This window comes from Triturus cristatus, chromosome 10, assembly GCF_964204655.1.
Source record: "Triturus cristatus chromosome 10, aTriCri1.1, whole genome shotgun sequence".
Classification (NCBI taxonomy): domain Eukaryota; kingdom Metazoa; phylum Chordata; class Amphibia; order Caudata; family Salamandridae; genus Triturus; species Triturus cristatus.
The window spans coordinates 44101481-44128484 of NC_140593.1; the positions used below are offsets into that span (position 1 = coordinate 44101481).

Genomic DNA, 27004 nt, shown 5'->3' on the forward strand with positions numbered 1-27004 from the left:
CTGCCTACGATGCGTGTTCCGGAGACTCCAGGACAGTGGCCTCACATTGCATCGCGAGAAGTGCGAATTCCTAAAAAAGGAGATAGCGTTTTTTGGATATCACTTTTCGCAACAAGGAGTGTCGCCTGACCCTGCCAAAGTTCGAGACATCCAGACGGCACCGGCCCCGACCACAGTCACCGGAGTGAGAAGCTTCCTGGGCATGGTCACCTACTGTGGTCGCTTCATCCGGAATCTCACGAATCTAACAGCACCTCTACGGGACCTCACGAAAAACGCCGCAACCTGGGAATGGGGCCCCAGTCAAGAGAAGGCTTTTCAAGACACCAAACACGCTCTGTCCGCCGAAACCACCCTAGCGTACTTTGACCCCACCCGGGAGTCTGAACTGTCGGTGGATGCCAGTCCCATCGGTTTGGGTGCTGTATTGTCCCAGAAGCAACTGGACGGGGAATGGGCCCCGGTTGCCTACGCGAGCCGGGCTCTGACAGAAACTGAGCAAAGGTACTCCCACATCGAAAAGGAGGCGATTGCGATACATTGGGGGTGTCGTCACTTCCACCTCTACCTATATGGGCAGCCATTCACGGTCCATACTGATCACAAACCGCTGATTCCTCTCTTCATGGGCGTGTCATCTAAACCACCCCCGAGAATCGAAAAGTGGATCCTGCAGCTGCAGGAATATCAATTCAAAGTGGTCTACCGCCCGGGGACACAAAACCCCGCGGACTTCCTCTCCAGACATGCCCGGCCAGTTACCCGAGAAGAGGAGTCTGAAGCGCAGGAGACGGAGGAGTATGTCAGGCTGGTGGTGGAACGCTCCCGACCCCTGCCCATCAGGCTCGAGGACATCCTGGAGGCGACCAAACAGGATGACTGCTGGGAGTTGGTGATCTCCGCGATTGGATCAGGAAGGTGGCACTCCCTGTTGGAGAACCTGACACACCGCACGGATGATGCACAACTGGCGTTAAGGGCTCTTCACAACGTCCGGTCTGAATTGGCCGTGTCCCCCGAAGGATGTCTGATGAGAGGCACGCGTCTGGTTATCCCCAGGTCATTACAACAGCGAGTGGTGGATTTAGCTCACATTGCGCACCAAGGGGTAGTCAAGACAAAATCCCGTCTGAGGAGCAAGGTGTGGTTCCCTGATCTGGACAGTGTGGTGGAGAGGACCGTCCGGTCTTGCGCACTCTGCCAAGCGGTAGGCCCAGCGGATCCGCCGGCCCCAATCGTGACGGAAGATATCCCTCCTCACCCGTGGCACCGGGCGAGTGCCGACTTTGGGAGCCTACCGGATGGCCGACACATGCTTGTCGTCATTGACGATTTCTCAAAATACCCCGAGGTTGAAGTACTGGACTCCATTACGGCGAGCAACACCATACCTCGGTTCGAGAAAATTATGGCCAGCCATGGGCTAATCAAGGAGCTACGCACGGACAATGGTCCGCCATTCGCCAGCCATGAGTTCTCTGAATACCTCCGATCACGAGGTGTCCGTCATGTGAAGATCACACCACGGTGGCCACAGGCTAATGGTGAGGCCGAGCGTTTCATGCGCACCCTGAACAAAGTGCTCCGGATAGCAATGTCTCGAGAGCAGAACATGGAGTGTGCCCTGTACAACTTCGTAAAGGAATACAGACTTACGCCTCACTCAACCACCATGGCCAGCCCTGGTTCCCTGTGCAATCAACGGGTGCTGAATGATGTTTTTCCCCAAGTGACACCATCCTTGCCTGCGTATCGTCAAGTATCCGAACGCCTCCGACAGAGGCGGGCCAAGAATGACCGAATGTCCCAGAGGCGCCATGCCAGGAGCAACGCGTTGGTGGCCGGTGAACGGGTGCTGGTGAAAAATCGACATCCACGAGGGAAGTTCTCCCTTCCGTTCGAACCGGAGCCCTGGGTGATCCAGACAGTTAAGGGCACGATGGTCACTGCCCAGAGGGGCCATGAGACAGTCACCAGGAACATCTCCCAATTCAAAAGATACCGGTGCCCGGCCCCACCAAGTGAGATGGTGCCAGAGCCTGAGGGTGGCGACCCGACGGGCGACGATGTTGACGAGGAGAGTGGTTCACCAGGGCCAGTCCCCTCACTGCCTGGGGCAGTTGTGGAACAGTCGCCAGGGGCGGCTGGAGCAGAAAGCCGTAGAGAGGCGAGCGAAGGTCGAGGTGGGCACAGATATCATCTCAGAGCCAATCCAACGGTGTCGTCTCGACTGAGAGGTTTTGTAATGGACTAGAGAACAGAAATGCAGTGTTTTTCCCGTTCTTTTGTTTCTCTCTCTCTCTCTCTCTCTCTCTCTCTCTCTCTCTCTCTCTCTCTCTCTCTCTCTCTCTCTCTCTCTCTCTCTCTCTCTCTCTCTCTCTCTCTCTCTCTCTCTCTCTCTCTCTCTCTCTCTCTCTCTCTCTCTCTCTCTCTCTCTCTCTCTCTCTCTCTCTCTCTCTCTCTCTCTCTCTCTCTCTCTCTCTCTCTCTCTCTCTCTCTCTCTCTCTCTCTCTCTCTCTCTCTCTCTCTCTCTCTCTCTCTCTCTCTCTCTCTCTCTCTCTCTCTCTCTCTCTCTCTCTCTCTCTCTCTCTCTCTCTCTCTCTCTCTCTCTCTCTCTCTCTCGTTTTGAACTGGAGCAGTTTTCCAACCGGTGATGTGTTTTGTTTGTTGTGCCATGACAAAGGAGGAATGTTATGTTCAAGGGAACACCCCCACGCTTACGCGAGGGTGCTCCCGTCTGTGACCCGGAAGGGCCCAAGTAAATAAATGGGGGCTGGACCGGATGATCCGGGTCAGTGCACTGAAGCGAAATAGCAAGCGTAGGTGTGTGTTTTTACCTCCCTCCGGATCCCGGAGTGCATGCTGCCCATCTACCTCCCGCCGTCCTTATCAGTCCGATACCGGACGCAACAGTATGAATGTTATGTGACGACTCCGAGTTTGACTCCGAGGTGCAGGATGATGGTGATGGGCCTACTGGCTGGCTAAATTGAGTTGGATTATTGTGAAATCACATTAAACTTTATTTTTCTTGGTGCGGTGGGTGCCCAGCCCACCGCAGGCAGAGAGTGTGTAGAGCTGGCTTCCTGTGGTCCACGCTGCGCCTCAATGACTGTGCACTTTAGCTAGCGTGACTGATACCAGGCAGAAAGTGTTTTAATTTAGCTAAATCCTGCCGGAAAACAATGTGGGGAGAGTTCCCTAACCATCGAACCTGCTGCCACCCAGAGCGAGACACTCCTTAGGAGAGGAGACCTGCCTGTGAGCCTCCATCTCGAAGGCTCAAGAAACGTGGCAGCTCAAGACGTGTAAACAATACTGCTGGCCGAAGCGCTCAGATTTGACACCCCAAGCACTTGTGAAATGGCTGCAGGAAGGTTAGTCACCCGCTGTGCCGTATGTTAATTTGATATCAGCAACATGTACTTAACTGTATTAATACAAGTGCAATGGCATGAGTGCATAAGACGTGCTCAGTGATCATTTCTTTACCTTTATATTTGTTTGCACATTTTAATACTGTACCCATTGCAAATTGCATTCTATCTAAAACAGCTTGAAAGGGAATGCCTGCTTTTACTGAATTTAATCCTTCTGGGGCTATGGGTCCATATCAAACATTTAATTTGGTCTTTGCAAGGGAGCATAGGAAACATTTTGAAATCTTGCACATGCAGCCATGTATAATTTCTGCCTGTGTTTCTTGTTGGAGGGAATCTTGTAAGAGCTGTTGCAGATAATGTTCCACTCTTTCAGTGGTTCAATAGAACACCTCCTACCCTAAATGGATGTTATCTCATGAGCAACTGACTTTTTCTTCCTGCTTGGCTTACATGTTTTGATTATGTTAATTAATGTGTTGTAACTGACCGTAGAGCACTGCATAGTCACATGGATGTCACGTGCCTTGCTGCTATACCCATACTAGGTTATAAGCAGCTGCTTTGCTCACTGAAACTTTCTGCTGTTCTTGGCCTCCCATGCCCCTCAATGAAGTGTTCATATGTGGATAATGAGCACCCTGCTCTCATCATGCTTGAGTGCACAGGCCCTACCCGCAGCTGTCTCCACATTTTTATCCTTCAGACAAGCGTCATCTTACACACACTGCAGCCCTTTGCAATCGTTTAGCACAATTGCTATTACATTTCTGACTGCTACAATGTGATATTTAGTGCCCTGAACAGTTATCTTGTTGAAATCAGCATCTTTTCCATCGATTTCAGGGGTTTTGAGCAGTTCCCAAATATTTTAGTGCTTCCCATTGACAAAAGGCTTTAATTTCTAATATTTAGCACTTTCCATGCACTTCATTTTGGTTGTGAGAAAGTGTCACTCATATTTGTTGAATGTCACTCATAATTACACTGAAATTATGAAAATGTCACACATAGCAATCTTAAACCTTGGCAGCTATGAAAAGAAATGAGACTAACAAAAGTAGGCATGAAATGGGTGCATGTCACGGAGCCTACTTAGGATTACTGGAACTGTGGCTGTACCTCACTTTATTTGAGGACGTCATTTGCTGGTTGCTACTTGGTGGTTTCAAATCCTGTCTTCTGCTTCTACTTTCAAGTAATAGTTTGAACACAATTATGTTGTCATCTTAAAATATAAACATCATGCCTTGTTAATTTTTTTATTATATTGTTGGAACGCGTCCTGAGTCAAGCGAAATCGGCACAAGTTATCTTGACTTGTAAACCTACTGACAATCTCTGAGGTGCATCATCCTCATGTCAGATCATGCCTTGCAAAATTATGTTTAATCATTTGTATATTTTGTGGGTTTTGTTATTCGTGATGAACCTGCATTGCAGGTGCTGGGCCAGAAGCTCTCCCTGTATCTTGAGCAGCAAGTCCAGTCAGGGATTTTCGGCGCTGAGGTGGGCTTGTCCAGCAGCAAACTGATAGAAGGGGAAAGTAATTACAGAGGAAAAACAAGATGCCAAAATGTTTAAAACATTCTTTTAAATATGGGATAAATGTGTTTCGGGATAAGAGCACACCAGCCCTATAATGGCCCAGCTGGAGGCTGCTGCGGAAATGGTTGTTTGGGGAAGAAGCACAACTGGTTAAACTGGTTTATCTCAAGTCAAAGGTGATCCGTGCTGTGAGGGGGCTGGACCACTGCGATCAGCAGTTGAACAGTTAGGACGGGGTATTCTGGGGGTGAGGTATGTATTATTTATCTGTGTGGGAGTTTTACAACGCGCTGCATGTCTCCTTTCTAGGTACTTCAGGGCTCTAAGAATGTTGAAGATAAAGGCGGCTCTCTCAGAGTCAGTTGAGTTATAGCTGGACCTAGTCCCCCCCCCCCTGGACTTGCGCATCCATTGCAGGGGCCTGTGTTGAAACTCATGTTCTCTCTGTGTCCTATCAGACTTTCATCTTTCTGAGGAGGTGGGGCCAAAGGGCCTGAGCTGCCTAGATTGGAACTGGGGAACCAGGTTTGAGTCCGGCGTTGGCTCATTTTGTGATTCTGGACAAATCACTTAACCTTGCCTGCCAAAAAAAACAGACCTCGTGTAATGTAATCTGGTACTTGCGTAAATCGCTCTAATGCCCCTGAACAAGTTCACTTCTCACTATGACAACTGAAAAAAAATCAAAAGAAATCAGTATCATTGAGTTGGGTATCAATAAATATCCAATACCTGCCAGTAGCGCCAAGAGGCTTTCTCTAGGGCCAACGTGTGCGCTACAAATGCACATTTTATGGTATGTTAGAATCTGATTGTTGAGGTACAATCTTCTCCAATGTTGTACTGTGGTGACCCTTTGTCTGCATGAAACCCAGGTGTAGGTGCATTTGAAGCTCTGTTCGAACTGTGTTTTGACTCAGTGTAGGTGCCTTGAAGGCTGAGCTGCTGAGCCAATGTGCTGCTGGTTCAAGGGTCACCAGTGCAAACTCAGAAAAAAACTGTTTTGTTTGCACACCCGCGAGAACCAGGGATTACACACATAATACACAAATTGGGCAGTGAGCAGGGTGGGGGCATTAAAGATATTGTTTCACACTCCAGCCTTGACACCCCAAGAATTGCATGGGGGTATTACATCTGGCTTTTAGCAGTGCCAGTTGAGGATGTGAGTGGATCAAATAGAGGAAGTGGGTGGAGCTGGGGAAAGTGGGTGTGGCCTCTGACAAATATTTGAGCACCTGGACTTCATATTTTACAAATTAAGCACTGGGAACAGCTTCAGTGGAACTAAAACAATTATGTACTAAAACAGTCAAGTTAAATAGAACACTAAGATATGATAAAAGCAGAGAGGGTATGGAAAAACTGAATGCAGTGTGTGGCTGTTTACGTTTTGGCGAGACAACACCGCTTGCAGCGGGAAGACGTGCAGACCAGGGGTCGGAGGGCATAGGAAAAGTGCAAGTCATTCCTTCATGGTTGACTCTGGCATGGATGTTAGTTCTCTGAAATGTGAGGGGGAATACCAGAAATGACATCAGACGCCCTTTGACACACAATGTCATGGTAGACTAGAGGCCTTGTCCCACCTTGTCTCCTTAATAGCCTCCTACATCCTGCTGAGGGGCCATCGGCCACAGATACTAAAGCAGAAAGTAAACCGGGCTCTTGCAGCTTTCTTCAAGTTGTATTCCCGCCCCTCCCTTCTTGACCTCTAACAACAGGGAAGCCTGTCACAGGAGAGGAGAAGCCAAGGGTAACAGCTGCCCTCCTGGTTACCCCAGACTGACTTCCAATGACTTGGGAGATGTTTACAACTGGTTTATGAAGACTCTCTGTGCTATCTTTGTACTTCTCTTGTGCCTGAGATTGTAACTATCAACCATGTGTGTAACTGTTTATATGAGCAGCATGCAAGAGCCATCTGTAAAGTCCAAACTACATAGAACTCTGCTTTCCCCTCTGGCATGATGCCCGCCCCACAGGCGTTATGCTGCTTTGACGCTATCCTGTAAAAGAGCTGGAACACTTCCAGGTTCACCGTACAAATATATTAACAGATTGCCCTCATGTGTGACCCTCGGTCTGAGGCCCACTCTTCTCCCCAGCAGCTCTGCTGTTCCCTGCAGCGCGAAGTGCCCGCCATAAGCCCCACCCTGGTAGGGTTCAAGGCTGCTCTGTGCCGGTATATGCCTCCGTTCTAATTGCCTATATTCCTTGCTGCATTGATTTCTGTCTTCGTTTTGTCTCATTGCCCATTGTGCCCATGCCTTATTAGTATTAGTATTGTGGTTACTGTGGTTATTCCGCGCTTCCGTGGCTTCCCCTGCCTGTACCTTGGTCTTGTTTTTGTTTTCCATATGTGGTTTCCCTGCCTGTTTCTGCCGCCTTCCAGTCCCGCTCCTGCCTCATAGCTGCACGCCCCTCCCCTAATTAATGGCGGCCGCTGCACGGTGGCGCCACTGGCGCGCCGAATGCATTCAGAAGGCAAGCCTATCTGTGCCCATACATGACCCAACCGGCGCCAGGAGCCCTGGTTCTCCTAGACCTTACTGCTACGATGCCACTTCCCTCCGCGCACTCAATCGTGGAAGACACACCGACTGCGAAAGATCCTCACTGAACACCACCCATGGACAGTTCTCGTGCAGATCCTGCCACAGATCCTTCACCATTGACCAAACCCCCACACCCGCCGAAGGCCCGCCAGATGCATGCTCCGACCGAAACCCTGACATGCATTCTCCTCAACGTGCGCTCCCTGCACCGACACGCCATAGAGATCTGGCACCTGATCGACACCCTCTCACCCGACGTCGCCTTCTTCACGGAAACCTGGACCAACACCACCTCTGGCCCGACATCGCCACTGCCATCCCCGACGGCTACAAGTTCCAGAGAAAGGACCGCCCCCACCGCCCAGGAGGAGGACTCGCTATCGCACACAAGACCCCCCTCCGACTCTCCACATCCAGCACGAGTAACCCCCACTCCAACACTGAACACCTCCACTTCCAGATCCAGACCAGCCCCAGACAACGCGACGTGGCACCCTCATCTACAGACCGCCGGGACCTCGCGCCCAGGCCGCAACTACCATCGCCGACAAGCTCACACCCCTCTGCCACCCCACCAAACAACGCCCCCTGAAGGCCGCCTGGTTTACCACAGAACTGCAAGAAGCCAGAAGCTTGTGCAGACGCCTAGAGAAAACCTGGCGAAAAACAAGAAAACCACGAAGCTCGGAACAACAACCATAGGAGCGCCCTTAAGGAATACCACCAGCGCATAAGAGACACCAAACGGAACTTCATAAGAGACAAAGTCCAGACCAACGCAACCAACACCGAGGAACTGTGAAACATCATACAGCAGTTCGCAAAACCCCCCAGCGAAGCCACGGACGTCACACACTCCTAGGAACTTTGCTACAAGCTCAGCTCGTACTTCCATCTGAAGATAATGGCCCTCTACGACAACTTCAGCGAACAGACGTCGGACACCAACCCCCCCCAACGACACTGATAAGCCAACCATCACGACCTGGAATCCCCCCACCTTCGAACACATCCCGAGACCATGAAGAAATCCTACTCAGGAGCCCCAACAGAACCCCCTGCCCACCACACATATTCCACAGGGCCGTCGACGCCATCGCACCTGAACTAGGACGGACCATCAACACCTGCTTCATGTCCGGCATCTTCCCAGATGACTGGAAATGGGCCGAGGTCAAACCTCTTCTCAAGAAACCAACGGCCGACCCAACAGACCTGAAAAACTACTGACCCATGTCTCTCCTCCCCTTCGTGGCCAAAGTCACCGAGTGACTCGTCAACGCCCAGCTAACCTCATTCATCGAAGAGAACTCCATCCTAGACGCCTCCCAGTCTGGATTCCGCAGCAACCACAGCACCCAGACTGCCTTCCTTGCTGCCACCGACGACATCCGCATGCTACTCGACCAGGGACACACTGCGGCCCTTCCTTCTAGATTTCTCCGCGGCCTTCGACACTGTTTCACATCGCACACTCGCAACCAGAATTCACGACGCCCTCGACTGGATCCAATCCTTTCTCACAGGTAGAACCCAGAGGATCTGATTCCCTCCCATCCTCTCCAAACCCACCGATATCAACTGCGGAGTACCCCAAGGATCATCACTCAGCCCAACGCTCTTCAACATCTACATGGCCCACCTCGCCACCATCGTCAGGCAGCATGGGCTCAGCATTGTATCCTACTCGACGACACCCAGCTCATCCTCTCACTCACGAAGAATCCCGAAGACTCCGTATTCTGCTTCCAGGAAGGAATGAAGAACGTGGCAGCCTGGATTAAGACAGCTGTCTGAAGCTCAACTCAGAGAAGACCGAGGTCCTGATCCTTGGACCCTGCACCTCTGCCTGGGACAACACCTGGTGGCCCTCCACCCAAGGGAGTCCTTACACCCCTGCAGACCATGCACGAAACCTCGGCATCATCCTTGACTCCTCCCTCTCCATGAACCGCCAGATCAACGCCGTCGCTTCCTCTAGCTTCATCCGCCTGCGCATCCTCCGCAAGACCTTCGAATGGATCCCCCCGACTGCAGAAGGACCGTCACCCACGCGCTCATAACCAGCAGACTGGACTACGGCATCACCCTATACATCAGAACTCTTCTACACAGGCTCCAGACCATCCAGAACGGTGCAGCCAGACTTGTCCTCAGGACACCGCATCACAAACACATAACCCAACACCTAGGAGACCTCCACTGGCTCCCCGTCGAGAAGAGGGTCACATTCAAACTCCTCTTCAACGCCTACAAATCCATCAACAGCATCGGACCCAAATACCTCAACGAGAGAGTATCCTTCCATGCACCCAAGAGGAACCTTCGCTCTGCTGACCTCGCCCTTGGTAGAGATCCCCTGCATCCGCAGAAACAGAACTGGCGGGAGAGCCTTCTCCTACATTGCAGCCAAGACCTGGAACGAGCTCCCGGTGAACATCAGACGCTCCCCGACCCTGCACACGTTCAGGAAGGACCTCAAGACCTGGCTCTTCGACTGATCCGGAGCTGCCCCCCCCCCCCCCCCCCCAGTGCCTTGAGACCCTCAAGGGTGAGTAGTGGGCTTTACAAACCCCTGATTGATTGATGATGTCCACCCCACAGGCGTTATACTGCTTTGACGCTATCCTGTAAAAGAGCTGGTACACTTCCGAGTTCACCATATAAATATATTAATGTCATCATGTGTGACCACCTCTTAACCATGTATGAGGACCCATCACATGCTCATGACTACACCCAACACATGTGCATGCACACCTATAAAGACTCACCCTCAGCTGTCAAGGCGATAACATCTGGTCTTTATTTGCATAAACAAGTGTGTTGCTTCACTGAGATGCTAATTATACGAGCTCGCAGTCTCGGAGTAAAGGTAAAAAGTGATGGATGAAATGCTTGAATTCATCTCAGCTACTGATAATTACTCAGGATGCATCCCAGGCCATCATTTTTTTGCACACCATGCCATCCCAGTTTGAACACAGCCGTATGGAAATCCAGCTTGACCCTGCCCCAACAGGAAAAGTCGGTCCCGAACTGCCAGACCAGAGCCTTCCTGAGTTGAAATACAAGACACTCCAAGATTGGTTTTCTTTGGAGCTCTTCAGTCTGGTGTAACATGGTTCCAGTGACTCAGTGAGCTTGGGACCCACATTTCGGCATACTTATTGCATTTAGAATATTGCACTGAAGTATACATAAGACGGATGAGTGGAATGCTTGAATTACTCTCGGCCACTGGGATGATTACACATACCACATCCCAGTCCACTGTTTCTTGCCCACCATGCCACCTTAGGCAGGAACCAGCCATCAGCTTTAATAGGAACATTCCAATCTGAACTGCCAGAACAAGTCCCCTCTGACCTTGATAAGACGTAACAACAGGCAAGCTTCAGTCTATTTGGCTTTAAACGTCAGGTGCATCTTTGTCCCAGTGGTTCACTAAGCGCAGGACCCACTTTTTAACATACCTGTCGCGCTTAGGGTGATGAACTGAGGAGCACAAAAATGTAGTGGGTGAAATGCTGATGTATTCACAAACACTGGTTGTTAGAACCGGGGTTTCTGGTTGGCTAGGGTACACACCTAAGCAAGGCAGAACCCACCACTCTAGTCAGGGCAAGTCAGTTACACACCAAAGATAACCTGGGCTCACCCTTTGGTAGCTTGGCACTGAGCAGGCTGGCTTATCATCAGAGGCAGTGTGTAAAGTGTTTGTGCAACACACTCACTGTTAGAATCCGGGGTCTCTGGTTGGCGCAGGTATGCACTTGCGACAAGCAGGGACCCTTTTCATCTAAGTCAGGGCAAAGGATCACCTCTTTAAAAATAACCCCTGCTCACCCTCTAGGTAACGTGGCGCGAGCAGTCAGGCTAAATTTCCAGAGGGCATATAGGTTAAGCGTTCAAGTTGTCCCACACAATAATCACCACCCCACCACACAAAGACACAAGGCTGTAGTTATATCCAAAATATAATTCTTTATATAAAAGGTTTTCTTTCAGGCAGGTTGCATAAATACAGTTCTCTTGGTAAAATAATCCAGTTACTCTCAAAATGCTTTACGGGCAGTCCACAGTTGTAAAAATGGCACAGTTCTCTTTAAAATAGGTTTCTTAGGTCTTCTGGGCACTTCGTAGCGCCTTTGGGGTGCCTTTGGCAAGGTTTTTACAGTGCCTTGCCGTTTCCCACGCTTCTCGCGTGAGCCGGAGTACGCTTGCCGAGTCTCACTCTTCTCGAGTGAGCACCGGTAATGCTTTTCAATGCAGTACGGTTAAAACGTAGGTACGGTTCGAACCTTGCTGTTCCCAGGGTAAGTACGGGTCGAACCAAGGCTGTTACGGCTCGAACTCAGCCAAAAGGAGCACTTTTCAAAGCGCCATTATTTCAGCTGGCAGTACGGTGCGAACCAGGCACAAGTATTTACAAGGCGGGTACGAACCAAGGCACTTCACAGGCAGTACGGTGCGAACCAGGCACAAGTATTTACAAGGCGGGTACGAACCAAGGCACTTCACAGGTAGTACGGTGCGAACCAGGCACCCGTAGTTACAGGGCAGGTACGGTTCAAACTGACGAACCAGACCTCAAAGCTGGAAAGATAGGGACGGTCCGTACGAAGGCAAGTACGGGCCGTACTTTTCACGCGCTGGCACAATACCTTGCAGATTTCACGGGGAAGGTTCGTGGCGGCCTCGCGGTCCAGTCCAGGGGTGTCCCACGTCGCGCTGGTGTCCCCAGTGTCCAGGGGACGGCGGAGCTTCGTGGGGCGCTCGGGCAGGATGCAGGTTGCCACGAAGGGGGTCAGAAGCAGGAGGGCAGCCTCGGGGTGAGATCACAGCGCCGCGCGCTGTTAGCTTCGGCCGGAGACGCGAACCAGGGCACTTTAGTCCTTTGCAGAAGCCTCTACAACCCGGCAGGGGTCACAGGGACTCGGCGCTCAGGCGCGGAGATCTCCACCTTACTTTGCGAGCTACGGCTCGAGGGGGCAACTGTTCACGGTGCTCGGGCTGTCAGGCCTTTACGTTGTTTGCAGCCACGCCAGCAGCAGAAGTCGCGTTGCTCAGCGAGATCAGGGGATGCACAGGTTCTCCGGGGTCAGCTTGCTGAATCACTTCAAGGCACTTCTCCTCTTCTTTCAGGATGGTAGCGCCCACTGTTCCTGGGGCGCAGGTCAGGGGGCAAGTTCACACGCAAGCCCTTGGAGATTGTTTTAAAGGCACAAGTTGAATCAAAGTCCTTTTCTTCAGGCTTTCCCTCTCCTTCCAGCAGACAGGCACCCACTGCAGGCCAGTCTCTCAGGCAGAGAGACAGTATTCCTCCTTCAGCTTCTCCAGGTCCTTCTCCTTCAGGCAGAGTTTCTTCTTGGCGCAAACAGGATCTAATCTCTTAGGAGCCAGGCTCCTACTTTTATAGTGCGATTCTTTTGTTCTTTAGCGCCAGGGGGCCTGGGCCTGGCTCAGTCCAGTTCTGGAGCACTTTGTTGTGGTGACTCTGCGCTTTCCTTTCAGCAGCAGGGCAGAGACATCAGCCGCTCCACAGGGGGCGGCGCCGGCTTTGTGCTGTCAGAGCACAGGTCTATTCAGAGTCAAGGGTGGACTCCTCCCACCCATCCTGGTGTAATCTCTCTACCCACCACCTGGCAGCCAGCCTGTCTCTGGGGATTCCCCAACCCTGCTCCTTACTGTTGCTAGGCAGAACACACACACACAGCAGAGGCGGACTGAAATGGCCAGGTCAGTAAATACTAACTTTCTAAAAGTAGTATTTACAAACGCAGGATATTAAAATAAACTTTACTAAAAGAAGTATTTTATTATTCTGAGTTCAGGCATACTAAACATAATTGTCTACCATGCTCTATGAGTCCACTGGGATTACAGGGTGTAGTAATTCCAGCAGCCCATTCTGGCCTATGGAGAGCAGGTAGCCTTCAATAGTGAAAAACGAAAATGGCTGTAATTCACTATTAAGACATGCCACACACATCAGGGCATGTCCTACCTTATGCCTACAATGCACCCTGCCCTTGGGCCTACCAGAGGGGTGACTAATATGTAGTTAAGGGAAGGTTTAGGGACTGGCAAGTGGGTGCACTTGCGCAGTCAGCGCGACAGTATCAGACTGCGCGCAGGTTCTGCAGTGGCAGATCCTAGACACATTTTACTAGGCCGCTTCTGTGGGTGGCACAACCAGTGCTGCAAGCCCACCAGCAGCATTTGTATTTACAAGCCCTGGCACTCCTGGTGCACTTTACTAGGGGCTGACAGTAAACCAAATAAACCAATCATGGACACCAATCAATGTATACATTTTACCATAGGGAGAGCATATGCACCTTAGCACTGGTCAGCAGTGGTAAGGTGCCCAGAGTCATAAATCAGCCAACACCAGGTCAGAAAAAATACAGGAGGAAGGCAAAAAGTTTAGGGATGACCCTTCAAAAAGGGCCAGGTCCAACACAACCCCCTTCCAGCCAAAACGCAGGGTAGACCAATCACCACCGTGATGGTCTTCCCTGCTTGGGGCGATAGAACAAGGACCTGGCCCGCAACTGCAGGGGCAGACTCCAGTTCTACGCCAATCTGAACCTATTGGACTCCCTCTGTCCATACTCTCAGGGCCCACCAAGCCAATCCATGGGGAACCCTTCTCCTCACCTGTGGACACCACCTGTGCAGCACCTAACCTTAACTGGCCCACAGGTGTGTCCCACCAGAGAGACAGCAAAATGCTACAGTGGCCACTGACAGTAGTCAGGGATGAGACCCAGGCCGTATGCCTCTCAGGGCTCTCAATCCTCTGTGGTGCCAGGGAGCAGGGGCCAGTAGCCCCAGGTGCTTGGCACCCTTTGTCCATTCTCCCCCTTGTCAGGTCAGGTATGACATCCTGGCACTGACCCACCAGCCCCGGGACTGTACCCAGCGGCTGGACCAAAGACTGGGGTGGCCTCTCCCACACCCGGTCCTCCTCCTTGGGGCTCTGTACCCTCCCACCTGGAGTGGCACCCCCTTCCAGAATTGCCACGGCACCTGTGGCAGGTGTCCTGCGCAATTCGCCCACCAGTTCAGGGGTTCTATCCTGCAACTGGGTGCCCAGGTCAGGGGGGACACCCTGAACCTGGCCCTTCAACCTAGGGTCTAAACCCTTCAGTTGAGCCGGGGTCAGAGGCGAGGACTCCCTCCCTCTGCACCCCCTTCCAGAGTACTGCCCACTCCCAACTGGCGTGGTACCCCTAGAAGCAACATGGGTCAGGACACTGATTACAGTGGTCCCACCCTCCAGGTCAGACAACACCTGAACCTGGCTTCCCAACCCTGGGTCCAACCCATGCGGTTGAACGCTCGCCTGGCGCACCAGGACTTCCCGGGGAGCACGCATGCCCCCCCTGAGGGTGACACATAACTCATGTGTCGTGTGACAGTCTGCCTGGCGCTGATCTCCAGACCCCTGTCCATCTGACAGTGCCTGAAGATCCCCCAGGACAGAAGTGGTGTCACCATGGTCACTCACGGGGGACGCAGCCCTTCTGGCTGGCCCCTGACCCACTGGTTCTTCCACTGGGGACTCTTTCCCCCTCTCACCCCTCAATCTGGACCTCTGCACCCTCCCAACTGGAGCGGTACTGCCAGACACCAGAACTGATGGAGGCCTGCTTACAGACACTCCCAGCTCACCAGACACTAGGGGATCCCCCTCAACGGGTGGCCCATCAGGACAGCCTAGGCTCCCCGCCTGGTGTTCCCTTAAAGAACCATCCAGGCTCTGAGACTGGGTTTCGGGCACCTGGGGGCACGCAGCCCCACACTCACTCCTTCTCCACTGAGACAGGACGTGAGCCCCTACACCCCTCCCACTACCATGGGACCTAGCTGGGCTACTCTGCACCACTTCCACCACTCTGGGTTGGAAGATACCTGAGCCACTCCCCACAGGGTCATTCCCCAATGCCTCTCCAGACCCTCTGGAATCCACCAAAAGGTCTACCTCCAATGTGAGCTCTCTGCGGTCAGAGAACTCGGTCTCCAACAGGTGTTGACATAGCTCTGGAAAACAGGGACTTAAAATATGCTCTCCCACAATTGGATCACACAGCCCCCTAGCAGGGTTAACCAAACTAGCCTTCACCTTACCATCCAGTGCCTCACACACGTACTCCACACCACTCTCCTGAGACTGGCAAGACAGTATCTGACTGTCTCTGTCACACAACCCACACTCTTCTGGGCGGTCTTCACACTCACCTACCAGGACTTCAATGTTGGGGGAACCCCTCTCCCTGCGCCTCTCATCTAGAGCCAGTAGAGTGTCCCTCCCGCCACTAGGACTATGAACCCCTGCGCCAGTTACCCTATTCCCTTCAGGGATACTGCGCACTACTGGAGCTACCTCATGCCCTTGAACCTCCTGGTGTGTGTTAACCCCCTCCTTCAAGCCAGGCGCCACATCTCTGGGTGTGCGTACTACTCTTTCAGCACTAGAGAATTCTATACTGCTGCCACCATCTGAGCTGGATTCCTCCTCCCACTCAGAAAAGCTCAATCTCTGAGCTACGCACCTTTCTTGCTGCTGGGCTGAGACACTCATGGCCTCAAGCCTCTCGAGCTCCATATCATATTTCTTCATTAGGAAGTCATGCTCCATCTGAATCTTTCTTTCTTCAAGAGCCATTTTCTTTTCTTCCAGAGCCAGCTTTCTGCTTTCTAGCTCCAATTGGATTTTTAATTCCAGCTTTGCCAATAACACTTCGTGATCCCTGGCGGCCTGTCTGTCTGCCAGCTCCTCTGGCAACAGGCCTCTGCCAAAACTGCGAACGCTTTCCGCTGGTTTCAATGGTGTAACTTCCTTAGTTGCACCCCTTGATTCAATCCAGGCTTTCAGCATCTTGTAGAGATCTGATCTGTTCTTGCATCCTGCATGTGGAACCTTGAGCTTCCTGCAGAAGTACTTGAGTTCAGTTCTCTTGTAGCTGTTCAGTTTTGACTCATCCCATTCAACCTCTCCAGCCTCAGAGGCTTCAGACGCGGTTTTCTCTATGCTGTTTGAGCCCGGCATGGCTTCAAACGCAAGGGATCTTCTTTACTTGGCAAGCGAAATTAAATCATAAAAAGTTCTGTGGCTTAAGCTACTGGACCGTCTACTGTGCAATGGTTAGTAATCACTGCGCAGACACCAAGAACGCAAATCCGTAAATCCGCACCGCTGCCACCAATGTTAGAATCCGGGGTCTCTGGTTGGCGCAGGTATGCACTTGCGACAAGCAGGGACCCTTTTCATCTAAGTCAGGGCAAAGGATCACCTCTTTAAAAATAACCCCTGCTCACCCTCTAGGTAACGTGGCGCGAGCAGTCAGGCTAAATTTCCAGAGGGCATATAGGTTAAGCGTTCAAGTTGTCCCACACAATAATCACCACCCCACCACACAAAGACACAAGGCTGTAGTTATATCCAAAATATAATTCTTTATATAAAAGGTTTTCTTTCAGGCAGGTTGCATAAATACAGTTCTCTTGGTAAAATAATCCAGTTACTCTCAAAATGCTTTACGGGCAGTCCACAGTTGTAAAAATGGCACAGTTCTCTTTAAAATAGGTTTCTTAGGTCTTCTGGGCACTTCGTAGCGCCTTTGGGGTGCCTTTGGCAAGGTTTTTACAGTGCCTTGCCGTTTCCCACGCTTCTCGCGTGAGCCGGAGTACGCTTGCCGAGTCTCACTCTTCTCGAGTGAGCACCGGTAATGCTTTTCAATGCAGTACGGTTAAAACGTAGGTACGGTTCGAACCTTGCTGTTCCCAGGGTAAGTACGGGTCGAACCAAGGCTGTTACGGCTCGAACTCAGCCAAAAGGAGCACTTTTCAAAGCGCCATTATTTCAGCTGGCAGTACGGTGCGAACCAGGCACAAGTATTTACAAGGCGGGTACGAACCAAGGCACTTCACAGGCAGTACGGTGCGAACCAGGCACAAGTATTTACAAGGCGGGTACGAACCAAGGCACTTCACAGGCAGTACGGTGCGAACCAGGCACCCGTAGTTACAGGGCAGGTACGGTTCAAACTGACGAACCAGACCTCAAAGCTGGAAAGATAGGGACGGTCCGTACGAAGGCAAGTACGGGCCGTACTTTTCACGCGCTGGCACAATACCTTGCAGATTTCACGGGGAAGGTTCGTGGCGGCCTCGCGGTCCAGTCCAGGGGTGTCCCACGTCGCGCTGGTGTCCCCAGTGTCCAGGGGACGGCGGAGCTTCGTGGGGCGCTCGGGCAGGATGCAGGTTGCCACGAAGGGGGTCAGAAGCAGGAGGGCAGCCTCGGGGTGAGATCACAGCGCCGCGCGCTGTTAGCTTCGGCCGGAGACGCGAACCAGGGCACTTTAGTCCTTTGCAGAAGCCTCTACAACCCGGCAGGGGTCACAGGGACTCGGCGCTCAGGCGCGGAGATCTCCACCTTACTTTGCGAGCTACGGCTCGAGGGGGCAACTGTTCACGGTGCTCGGGCTGTCAGGCCTTTACGTTGTTTGCAGCCACGCCAGCAGCAGAAGTCGCGTTGCTCAGCGAGATCAGGGGATGCACAGGTTCTCCGGGGTCAGCTTGCTGAATCACTTCAAGGCACTTCTCCTCTTCTTTCAGGATGGTAGCGCCCACTGTTCCTGGGGCGCAGGTCAGGGGGCAAGTTCACACGCAAGCCCTTGGAGATTGTTTTAAAGGCACAAGTTGAATCAAAGTCCTTTTCTTCAGGCTTTCCCTCTCCTTCCAGCAGACAGGCACCCACTGCAGGCCAGTCTCTCAGGCAGAGAGACAGTATTCCTCCTTCAGCTTCTCCAGGTCCTTCTCCTTCAGGCAGAGTTTCTTCTTGGCGCAAACAGGATCTAATCTCTTAGGAGCCAGGCTCCTACTTTTATAGTGCGATTCTTTTGTTCTTTAGCGCCAGGGGGCCTGGGCCTGGCTCAGTCCAGTTCTGGAGCACTTTGTTGTGGTGACTCTGCGCTTTCCTTTCAGCAGCAGGGCAGAGACATCAGCCGCTCCACAGGGGGCGGCGCCGGCTTTGTGCTGTCAGAGCACAGGTCTATTCAGAGTCAAGGGTGGACTCCTCCCACCCATCCTGGTGTAATCTCTCTACCCACCACCTGGCAGCCAGCCTGTCTCTGGGGATTCCCCAACCCTGCTCCTTACTGTTGCTAGGCAGAACACACACACACAGCAGAGGCGGACTGAAATGGCCAGGTCAGTAAATACTAACTTTCTAAAAGTAGTATTTACAAACGCAGGATATTAAAATAAACTTTACTAAAAGAAGTATTTTATTATTCTGAGTTCAGGCATACTAAACATAATTGTCTACCATGCTCTATGAGTCCACTGGGATTACAGGGTGTAGTAATTCCAGCAGCCCATTCTGGCCTATGGAGAGCAGGTAGCCTTCAATAGTGAAAAACGAAAATGGCTGTAATTCACTATTAAGACATGCCACACACATCAGGGCATGTCCTACCTTATGCCTACAATGCACCCTGCCCTTGGGCCTACCAGAGGGGTGACTAATATGTAGTTAAGGGAAGGTTTAGGGACTGGCAAGTGGGTGCACTTGCGCAGTCAGCGCGACAGTATCAGACTGCGCGCAGGTTCTGCAGTGGCAGATCCTAGACACATTTTACTAGGCCGCTTCTGTGGGTGGCACAACCAGTGCTGCAAGCCCACCAGCAGCATTTGTATTTACAAGCCCTGGCACTCCTGGTGCACTTTACTAGGGGCTGACAGTAAACCAAATAAACCAATCATGGACACCAATCAATGTATACATTTTACCATAGGGAGAGCATATGCACCTTAGCACTGGTCAGCAGTGGTAAGGTGCCCAGAGTCATAAATCAGCCAACACCAGGTCAGAAAAAATACAGGAGGAAGGCAAAAAGTTTAGGGATGACCCTTCAAAAAGGGCCAGGTCCAACACTCACACAGCCCACAATGAATACACCACAAAAGAGACTTCACTTAGTAATATATAAAAATAAGCATAGTATATTGTGCATAAAACCAGACCAAAATGACAGGAATCATAAACACTGTGCATCCAATGCTATTACTCAGATAGCACACATTATCCTGGACAATGCAAGGCAAAAATACATACATCAGGAAATACTTAGGGCTTGAAATGCAGCAGAACAGGACACCAGTAAGAGTAGGTACACATAGGCAAAGGAATCCCTGCGCTCTTATTAGCAAGGTTACGGTAATCATTATGGCCTGACTGAAAGAGTACATTAGCAAACCGAGTAGGGTGCTGGAGCACTTGCACGCCTACTACCAGTGCTTAATTTGTAAAATATTAAGTGCCAGGGCTCTGACCAGGAGGTCACTGCAGCTTGCACCACCCATTGCCCCTGTCACCGCTGCCAAAACAACTTCTAACCATCTCTCGCGCATGTAAATGTGACAGCTCAGATTATTCCAAGTCCCCAAAGCTAAAGAAATGGCTGGGGAGGCTGGCATTAGTAATTTTTTTATGTACATTGTTTTTCTAAACAACTGTTATACTACTCATCTCTAAATTACATGAGCAGCGCCACCTTGTGGCAGACTGCCCAAAGTGTTGTGTTGACAATTAGGTGCCGGTGCCGAGTACCGGAAACCAATTAAGTGCCGGTGCTCAGCACCGGAAAGCTCCGGCTCAAATTAAGCACTGCCTACTACACATCTTACAGTAATCCTTGAATCACCATCTCTTGAAGTCAGAAAAAGCTAATTCCCTTCATAATAATGTGGTACTACCACACCAGGCCCAGGCACCAACCTACTACTAGGTAGGTGTGCATAGACCCTTCCTGGGCCCTCCTCTTGGAAGTGACGAATACCCCCAAAGTGATGGTGGACCAGTAGCCCCAACCAATAGGATTAGCGCTCATCAGGCAGGTGGGGAGCAGCTCCCACAGGCTTGCTAGGTCACTGACTCCTCAGTGCGTAGGATAGGGCAGTTTCCCTAGAGATGTGGTGACAACAGGGTCCCATGCTTTCAGGGGACTCCGCAGGTGTTGCAATCAAGGTACAGAACCTTTGCAGGGAGAGGGGGACTCCACCGGCCACTCGCTCCTCTCCGATGAGACGTTCTAGACGACGGTGGCAATCACTCAGAGGAACGATTCTGGCGCTTTCTCCCGGACTAGCAGTGTCATTGATGGAACCTCCTTGTGGTCACTGCATACTGGTAGCCGTGCAAGGCAATCCCTGCCTGAATGAGTTCCCGCAGGGCAGCCAGGTCACACTCAAGGAAACAAGCCCCCCTTTGATCAGCCAAGTGCTGACTTCCTCAGCAAGAATCAAAGGGAGTAGGCAGCAGTCACCACACACTGTTGCCAGCTACTTGAAGCCAGAAACAGCGCTCACACAGCACTGATTGTGACTAAAGCGCCCATACTTAAATGGGTTTATAAACTGAAATCAGACACCACCCCCTAACCCCAGCAGCACCAGCTGGCAACCAGGAATGCTCCCTCAAAGCAGAGCGTTGGCACTTGAAAAACAGTGCAATGAGCGGCAGTCAGGCAGATCCTGATTCCTGAGATCTTTGGTTTTCGTGAGACCTCGGGGAGAACAGGGGGCAAGCCAATATGCCCTTGGATAACACTGGGGCACAAGGTAAAGGACAGCAAGGCATGCCAACAGAAGAGTTCAATTGCAGGGTGGCATCTCTCCAGCCAGCAGCCCATCAGACAGCAAGCCAACACAACAAAGCAAGTAGTCCAAATGGCAGTTCCTCCTGGCAGCACAGCTGTCCTCTGTCAATGTGCAGCATATAGAGCAAGCAGCGTCTGGTTAGAAGTCCACGCAGTGTCTAAAAAACATGGGGTCAGAGCCCCAGAACTCATATTAAAAATGTCTTTGATGAAGGGGTGACTTCAAAGGAATCTTTAGAAGTGTGCAACAATCCCTTTCAACCCAGCCCTGGCTCCAGGCGATCAGTGGGGGGTAAATCAGCCCTTTGTCTGAGAGCAGGACACAACCTATACAAATTTAAAGTGCGACTTCCCCTCTCCCTCTCCCAGTCCAACAAGACCCTCAATATGGAGATGAATGCAGATATATTCCCATAACACCCAGCCCTTCCTGTGTTGTGGCGGTCTGTAAAGCATGCACGACTTGTAGCAGTCACCCAGGCTCAGATGTGGATTGGAGTCAGACTGGAAAGCACTAAGAGTCATAAGCACAGATAAATGCCCACTTTCTAAGAGTGAAAGACACACCAATGATGGACAGAATGCAGAGCAAATACAACAGTCACCCCTCAGTCAAGAGATCTGGGTTAAATCCATTGTTCTTTTACTCTCCAAGCACCCCAGTTTAGACCCAGCCATATGCAAATCAGTCATGACCCTGTGCCTCATGGGAACAGTCCAGACCGGACTGCCAAGCCAGGTCTTCCCTGGACTGGAAACAAGCATCCTGGGTCCGGTTTTGGGGTAACACCCCACATTAGCCAGGCTAGCTTAAATTCAGTGGAAAAGTGAGCAGGGGACTCAAGTTTGGGCATACCCTGCATCTAAGGGCGAACAAGGCAAACACAAGGGCATGATGGACGGAGTGCTGAAACTTTTCAGATACTCACCCCCAGTCACATATCTGGGTTGAATCCATCATCATTCTTTAGCTCACTTTGCCACCCCAGTTCAGTCCCAGCCATATGCAAATTAGTCTTGACTTGCCTAAAACAGCATCCTCTACCACACACACTGAGCAGCCATGATGTTGTGAAGGTACATGATGTAACTATGGGGCCTGAGAAATGAGCCCTCTCTCTGGGGAGTGCACACTTCTAACCTCATGAGGAGACCTAGTGCTGGTCAGCCAACAGTAGAGTTTGGTGAAGGCTTCCAGAACTATCTTGGTTCATTCAGACACCATACCCGAGGCAGTCATCGTAATACCTCCTTGGCAGTAGAGTCAAACCAACAAAATTGGTGCATTAAATAATATATTTTATCAAGTCTTAGTATTAAATCTTTATTGTCAAATAATAAAAATCATTACAATTGAAGAATATGTAAAATACATTAAATTAGTTAAAAGAATAACATTAAAACTACATAGAGGGGCAGTGGTAATTTCTTTAATCATGAAATATTGAAAAATATATTACTAGTGTTAAGATTATTTAGGGATAATGTGTCATACCGAATCATTGATATCACAAAAAGTCCATCACTAGAACGGCATTTCATGCTCAATTTTACATTTCATATCATATTTCTTTCATAACTACGACAACGCTTCCCTATATACTAGTAAAAATGATTCTGGAAAAACCATCATTAGCACATTACTTTATAAATGTCCTGTGTTAAAGCGCCCCTGGGCCTCTCATTCAAACTGTGCTATTTTTACTAGAATCGTATTTCATGAGAAATAAAGTGTCAGCGGCTTCTTTTCAGTATTATTATGTAAAACTGAAATGAAATAAACATTATTTATCACAAGTCAAAATACTTCAAGTAAATCAAATCATTATTAGTGCTAGTTACTATAGGTTAATGAGAGGCAATAAAACCATATAAAGGGTCCGTTCGTGAGACCTAATAACATCTTCAACATCAGTTTGTAATGGATTACAATTAACAATCTCACCATGCTCAGGTCTCTTGACACTGCTGGGAAAATTAAATAACAGTGCAGAGAGATTGCTGGCCATTGCAGCCTACCCTTTATATCTGGGGGCACTCATAATGTACATTGTTTTCTACAATAAGAATGAACTTTACAAGTTGGGTTGATAAGCGTGTGGAGTTCCCGGAAAGGCAAGTTATAATTGCTTGGCGACATGTTCTCACGCCGTTTTCTTGCTTTCCTCTCCTGAAGCAAGCGAGGACCAACGCATACAATATGCAATAATGATTCATTATAAAAACCACATAATCTACAACTATGTGTTGGCCAATTTTGTAACCATATAGGAGTTCCGTCCTTTGTGGGGTATTGACCGAATCTTAGCATAAGAAATCTACCCCTTAAAAACGGTTTCAAATGGGAAATAAAATATGGTTGTGGCTCCATTTGATTAAATGAATGAATGACTGACCAGGCATGCTTTTTATTTGCAAACTCCTCCTTATCTAATGTGGTCAATAAGAAAATTGCTGATTGATTTGTCAAGTCCCGCACTAAGAGTGCCACCAGAATTTCTAACAGTTTTAGTGTTCCACAATAATATTCCAGGACTCATATTTGTAATTCTTTTTAAGAAATTTGTCAGATTGTGCTGGATCGAAATTGTGGCTGGCGGCCGCTTTGAGGTGAATGATTCCTGTCACTGAGTTTTACATACTGATCTATTTGGGGGGGCAAGTTCCGACCATGTCACATCATTAACAGCGGCGGCAGAATAGATTCCTTCTATCACTGGGACAAATGGAGCGCAAAAGTAGATTCTCCAAGGTGTTGTTGCCTTCCCTGCCTGAGACCTCATGAGCAACCTACAGTGTTTGGTAGATTTCAGTGCTACGCGGCCAAGTCACAAAGATAAATTTACATGTGTAGATTTACCCTCATGCTCTGGGATAGATTTACTCCTTTTGGCTTGTCACCATTTTCTAGTTTAAGTTTACTCCAACGTTTTCTAAAAGTGTAAGAGTCAATTTACTTGTAGTAATTCTACACATGCAAATTTACCTATGTGAAAAGGCCCCAAAGCAGAGTTGCAGGTGGAGATGTAGATTTCTACTGGTGGGCTTGTGAATTGCATTTTGTAGTAAGTAGTATGACTGTAGTAGTACTTTACGTACTACAAAATGCATTTTGGGAATCAGGTGCTGAGTTCTCAAACCAGAGTCCTTCTCTCAGTGTGGTGGAATCTGCAGCTGTCCCGTGCATGAGCACCTTCAAGGCCTTGGTGACCCCCCTGGGCACCTCCCTCACCCGCCACACCTTGTCCTCTACTGCAAGCCACTGATGACCAAGGCCTGCTCTCACCTTGTCTCCTTGTTAAGTTTCACTCTTGCTTCTTCTTCCCCCAGGTGCTGTTTGTGGACAACTGGCGTGTTCTGCATGGCCGCGAGTCCTTCATGGGATCCCGCCATGTTTTTGGCTACTTCCTCTTTCGGGATGACCTACTGAGCAGAGCTCGGCTCCTGGGGATGAAGGTGTGAAGAGCCCTGCACCCTCACGTGGAGCCTCATGAGCTGTATACCCTGTTGTGTGTTTCTCATATGGCCATTGCCGTTTTCCCTTTGTTAGCCTAATCATGCACATTAAAGGCTGCTTTGCTTTCACCCATTTCTAAATAACGTGCTTGCCTTTGTGCCACATTATATTTTCACACAGAACCAGCACATGTTTTTGTATTTTATTCCTTTCCTTGGACTTAGTCTGAGCAGCCTCGGCGAAGTCAAAAACTTTGCCCCTTCTTTTTCTCTCTGGTCTGACACTATCACCGAGACACAATAAAGGATGCAGCTGCTGTTTTTGAATACATATATCTTGGCACATAACTGCGGCCGGTTCATGAACACACACACACACACACACACCCCGAGCGAAGGTACTGAGATGAGATGTCGACGTCAGATGAGACGTAGAACACCCGCCTATGGTTGCCACTTAACCCAGTAGCTATAATATATAAACACTTCGCTTCAGCAGTACAGGAGGGGTTCGGCAGATCTGCCAGATAACACGGCAGGGTTTCCATGGTATGCGGTTTATTAACCATGCTGATCATGTTATTGATATGTATTTGTTTTCTGATTGTAGCGCAATTATTGCATCTTAGAGCACAATAGTTGAAATAAGCTTTGAAAACGTTCTTCGTGTCTGTTTCTTGTCTTATTGTGGACAAGAACGAGAGAGAGCGAGAGGGCGTGTCCTGGTACCGCGATCCCCGCGCGGATCGAGTGTTGTGCGCTTGGTTGTCGGTTCACTTGTCTCTGTGGCTATGGTTAGGAGGGCGAATGAGGCACTACAGCTAGTCACACTCGGGCTCATAGATACTAGCCGAGTGTCCACTCCTACTATCCGTAAGCTCCGCCCACTTCCTCTCTCATGAATGGCCCTGGGTTTTTGCACCTGTTTCCTTGGTGTGGGGGCACCAGACCTGAAAAACAGCCTTTCTTGGAAAGCCCCCAATATGTCTTGCAACAGAGAGCGGATGGCAGCCGAAAACCCACTGATGATGAGATAGCAGGTGACATTCGTCATACACTGTGGTCGGATTTACATTTCATGCCACGTGAGGTAATTCTTTATGCACCACATTCTGATGTTTATTTTGCTGTTCGTGTGAAGACTTCTTGACATGAACTGTATGTACACATCGTGTGATTCTAGGCAAATACGCAACTGCGTTTTTTCTCGCCTGATGAATAATAAAAACACATCATCTATTCATCTGCGGAACCCAACATTCAGGATAAAGTACACAGTTCTGCTGTTTGTCATCAATATTAGTTTGACCCGGAGCCTCTGTACATACTATTATTCTAATGTATTATTAAAAGGCGCTGACACGAAATCAAGTTCACTGGTGTTTCATTTTGTTTTGACATCGTGGGATGGATAAACAAATATGCAGAAGGCAGCCTTCTCTATGGCCCTTTAGTTTAAAAAAAAAAAAAAAAGTACTTTTGAAAGTGATTATTGAAGGACGCTGAGCTGTGCATTCTGGGGGCGGCCTGACAGCCACTGCCCTATGCTGTATGCCGAGTTGTGCAAAACGACGTCACTCGTGTTTCGGCGGGCGCTCCCTCCGCGTATGCGGGGGAGGGGTTCAACAACAAATGTGATAAAACCAATCCAGCATTGAATAACCGCCACACACAGTGGGCCACACTAGGGCTCATGCTGGCAAAGAGGAACATGGCACACCTGTGGGGGGCGCTGCAGCCACCAGCAGCGGAGGCTCGGAAGGAAGACCGTGATTGGGGAATGTATGGAGAAAAGACAGTTTATACTGCCCTAGGATGTCCCAGGAAGTGGTCTAGAATATGGGACCCCTGGAACTCCTATCGTGGCCATATCTGCAACCCCCCGCTTAACATTGACACAGACGATCCCTCCACCCCATAGTCTATACCCATGACGCTCTGGCATAAAAAGGTGTTAAATGTTTTTTCCTGTGAATGTGATGTAAGTGATTCCTCCGTAATATATGTCAGATGTCGATGAATGTTTAATAAAAGGATTTATACAAAAAACAAAACAATCCAGCACAATACCAGTGAACCCCTTCAGAATGGGAAATAACTGTGTGGACACTCAATGACTGTGCATAATTCTGCACTCATTCTCTATTCAGAGGGTCTCAGTCTGAGCAGATGTGTGTGCGGGGGGCTTCTGAGTCTAGTGGGGCGGTGTGGAACCAGGGGCTAGTCCTGATCCGGCAGAGCTGTAATCCACCCCGGGACATCGCTCAGCCGGCCTCCCATCAGGCCCTGATGTTCAAGTCACGCAGCAGGGAGGCCTGGCTGGGCTCGGCGTTTCTAGATCAGTCACAAGACAGGCTCTGACTTTGAGAGTAGCTTCAGCTGAGACAAA

The 27004-nt window shown here is 50.0% G+C and overlaps 1 long non-coding RNA gene and 1 pseudogene across 2 annotated transcripts in view; one reads left to right on the top strand and one right to left on the bottom strand.

Moving 5' to 3' along the window:
* The window catches only part of LOC146788800 (trimethyllysine dioxygenase, mitochondrial-like), a 243434-nt pseudogene extending 218807 nt beyond the window's left edge, over positions 1 to 24627 (top strand). Inside the window, exon 7 of the transcript XR_014969989.1 lies at positions 24490 to 24627. The product of XR_014969989.1 is annotated as a trimethyllysine dioxygenase, mitochondrial-like (transcript). The remainder of the gene's footprint in view (positions 1 to 24489) is intronic.
* LOC146788801 (uncharacterized) overlaps positions 1 to 27004 on the bottom strand; it is a 277198-nt gene that overhangs the window by 145910 nt on the left and 104284 nt on the right. The window lies entirely within an intron of this gene.